The following is a 4,048-nucleotide window of genomic DNA, read 5'->3' as shown; positions in this document are numbered from 1 at the left end:
TTCGCAACGAGACGTGGCAGGCGGGTGAGAGCGTGTTTACAGCTCGCGACCCGGACGGCCGCCGCTGCGCCCCGGGCGAACAGGCCGGGGCTGTCGGCTGGCGCCGCGGCTGCGGCCAAACGCTGGCCCGCGGCGCCGCTGCGGCTGCAGCTGCCGTTCTGTGGGCTGGCCTTCTCTGCTGCACGTGAGGCGCTGCCTCCTTAACTTCAGCGCGGTTCACTGACTGAACCCCTGCGGTAGCGACACCGCAATTCACTGCAGTCGAGTAACGTTACAAGGAAATGAACATCCTTAGCTGCTTACAGGCGTTGACATACGTCACCGGGGACAGATGAAAATGTGTGCCCCGACCGGGACTCGAACCCGGGTTCTCCTGCTTACATGGCAGACGCTCTATCCATCTGAGCCACCGAGGACACAGAGGATAGCGCGACTGCAGGGATTTTATCTCTGGCACGCCTCCCACGAAACCAACATTCTCAACGTATTGTCCCGCGCTGCATTCGTAGTGCCCCCGCCCATTATACTCATTACTCGCGGCGCGTTGCCGATTCCCGTCAGAGCTCGGGCACTGTTTGTGCATTCGCACAGAAGAAGAAGATGGTCAAGTGGCCGGTGAGCCTTAACTATATATATACACTAAGATGGTATCTGTTCTTTCGGCAACGCGCCGCGAGTAATGAGTATAATGGGCGGGGGCACTACAAATGTAGTGCGGGACAATACGTTGAAAATGTGGATTTCGCGGGAGACGTGCCAGAGATAAAATCCCTGCAGTCGCGCTATCCTCTGTGTCCTCGGTGGCTCAGATGGATAGAGCGTCTGCCATGTAAGCAGGAGATCCCGGGTTGGAGTCCCGGTCGGGATACACATTTTCATCTGTCCCCGTTGACGTATGTGAACGCCTGTAAGCAGCTAAGGGTGTTCATTTCACTATAATTTCATTCTAACGATCTGCATGGTCACCGATGGTATCTGTTCTTTCGGACATGTCCGAAAGAACAGATACCGTCTTAGTATATATATCCTTACCACAGAATATAGTGTACACAGACAGGCCCTGGTCTATGAGGGGGGGAGGGGTAGTGAGGGGGGGGGGGCAACCGGGGTATCTTCCCCGTGCGGCAATTTCAGAGGGCGCCAAATTCATAATATTCTTGAAGAGAAACACCTTGTTTCATAAAGCACCCATCGATCATTCATATTATTTTGAAACGTATCCATGCTGTTTCTGAACACAGTCTAAGTTTAAAAAACTTACGGGTTTGCTGCCGGGTGACGTCGTCGAACACCGCCGATATTCCGACAGGAGCACACCCTGCCATTCTCAAGGCACGAATGCAAGAAAGAAGAAATGTGCAAGCAAAGTTAGTACCTCGGTTCACAGAGGAGAAACAAGGAAGACACCACACACAGAACAAGCGTCAGCTCAAACAAAGATAACCAACATCAGAAATATCGATAGTTACTATTAATCAACAGGTGAGGTAGCACTAATTCTGTCCCTCTGTTTTTGATGAGAGACAGAGCCGGATTCCAAGCAGCATTTAAACAAAATCCACCATCTCTGTTAATAAGGTTGCTCGATAATCTGATTTCAACAGGTTCCTTAATAACACTATCAGACTATTAAGCAACCTTATTAACAGAGGTGGTGGATTTTGTTTAAATGCTGCTTGGAATCCGGCTCTGTCTCTCATCAAAAACAGAAGGGCAGAATTAGTGCTACCTCACCTGTTGATTAATAGTACTATCGATATTTCTGATGTTGGTTATCTTTGTTTGTGCTGACACTCGTTCTGTGTGTGGTGTCTTCCATGTTTCTTCTCTGTGAACCGAGGTATTTGCTTGCACATTTCTTCTTCCTTGCATTTCTGCCTTGAGAATGGCTGGGTGTGCTCCTGTCGAAATATCGGCGGTGGTCGACGACGTCACCCGGCAGCTAACCCGTAAGTTATTCGCCGGGAAAAGTTAAGGTCTCACATTCTAAGTTGATTTCTGAACTAATTATAAGTTGATTTTTGAATGCGTGCTTAGTGTAAGTCTCTGTCATGGAGATCCCCGTCGCATCTAGAAATAAAAGACATCCCCGCAGACAAAAGGGGACGGTGCTATACTAGTTGAGCCGAATAAACCCGAACAGGTCAATGCCAATGGCTGTTAGTTTATGTGGTAGATTGGGTATGCAAGTGATCAGTGTTGTTGTAATTGTAAATCATAGATTCAGACTACCAGTGTTCTAGGCGCTATAGTCCGCAACCGCGCGACCACTACGGTCGCAGGTTCGAATCCTGCCTCGGGCATGGATGTGTGTGATGTCCTTAGGTTAGTTTGCTTTAAGTAGTTCTAAGTTCTAGGGGCTGATGACCTGAGAAGTTAAGTCCCATAGTGCTCAGAGCCATTTGAACTACCAGTGTGGAAATAATCGACTTAAATGGAATAACAGGTAAGAAAGATCACGTGCTATCTTGTCGGTATATCCAAGAAAATGAAATTGACAGAAAATTTTTGCCAGATCGCTACACTACTAAGGGCCAGTTGTACAGTCATCGGTTAGCAGCCGCTTACTATTCTAGAAAAAGTGCAGGAAACGTTGTACGAACACGTAATAACGCCTAACCGGAGAATAAACGCTGGAAAACTAACCCGGTGATTCTGGCAGAGTTAGTGAAGTTAACCGGAGAATAAGTTTTGGCAGTGGCAGAAATAGTTACAGAATTAGTGGCAACAAGATTGTTTGTTAGAATGACGAAGGAGAAGAAACGGCAACATGACAGAAATCACGTAGAAGAATATGACGATTCCAAATTTACATAAAAATTTTTGTACTATTACTTTTCGATCTCATGCTTGAGAAACTGGAGCGCATAAATGAAATCTGAAACTATTTCGTAACATAAAACTTTTTGCTTCTAGTAGGCCTAATAGGCACTTGATATTGGTACTTCGTGAATTATATTCTGTTGTGTTATTATGTAAATGAGGTACATAAAAATGACCATTTGTGCCAAACAAAAAAAACGGCTCTGAGCACTATGGGACTTAACTTCTGTGGTCATCAGTCCCCTAGAACTTAGAACTACTTAAACCTAACTAACCTAAGGACATCACACACAGCCATGCCCGAGGCAGGATTCGAACCTGCGACCGTAGCAGCCCCGCGGTTCCGGACTGCGCGCCTAGAACCACTAGACCACCGCGGCCGGCTGTGCCAAACAATCTCGCTTAGTTTGCTTGTGTTACAATTTCCGCAATATTAGAAAAGCCTATTAATTTTATCTAGCAGACAGTGGCAAAGTAGACGTAATCAAATCTAGAAATCACACCAGTCTTCGGTACTATTCGTATAAAAAGCTTTTCCAGTATTAGATAACATTTTGATCCTTCGTATAGCAAAACGCGTGACAAACTTTGGTGAGGTATTAGATGCTTTCGCAGTAAGGAAAGCACGCCGTGTTAAGCTGTAGCAACATTAAAGAGAAAAAAATGCTGGGACCTAAGGATTACAGAAATGTGTACCGTTTTACTTGATTTCTGTCTTTACTGATTTTATGTTTACTATATTTAATTTTATGTCATACAAAAGAAAAACTTATTAGCTGATAGGCAACAAACGGTGCAATTTTCTTAATAATTCTTATTTTCCCGGTTACAAACAATACCCCCCAGTGTTATATGTGAGCTTTTTTTTAAGTTGGGAAGGACGTCAAAGCGGTCGACTGGCAGCAGGAGAGGTACCGCAGGACATTTTAATTTCCATTGGCCCGAATATAGGTTTGATGGCTTCCATTACAAAATAAACACATTTGAATTCCACAGAACGAAATGCTGTGACGGGCGATAGAAGAATGCTGTGTGAAGAGGAATGGCACTGCACTTTGACACACTTAAGACCAAATAATATGTATTAGTTTTGTCGAACATATATGTCTTATATATCAAACACTTCTGCATGATGTGCGCTACAAAATGAACATATTTTTTGCAATCGACTTTTTTTTTAATTTTTGACATCCTATCTCAAACGGTGAGAGGGGGGCCGGCGCCA

The 4,048-nt window shown here is 45.2% G+C and overlaps 1 non-coding gene across 1 annotated transcript; it reads right to left on the bottom strand.

Annotated features, from left to right (window-relative positions):
- Window positions 1-342: 342 nt before the first annotated feature.
- Window positions 343-416, bottom strand: Trnat-ugu (transfer RNA threonine (anticodon UGU)). The gene has a single exon. It is a non-coding gene; the product is annotated as a tRNA-Thr (tRNA).
- Between the last annotated feature and the right edge of the window lie 3,632 nt (window positions 417-4,048).

Source organism: Schistocerca cancellata, chromosome 5 (assembly GCF_023864275.1).
Source record: "Schistocerca cancellata isolate TAMUIC-IGC-003103 chromosome 5, iqSchCanc2.1, whole genome shotgun sequence".
In the NCBI taxonomy this organism is placed as follows: Eukaryota; Metazoa; Arthropoda; class Insecta; order Orthoptera; family Acrididae; genus Schistocerca; species Schistocerca cancellata.
Note: the sequence above shows the minus strand (reverse complement) of the source record. Positions and strands in the feature narration are given on the sequence as shown.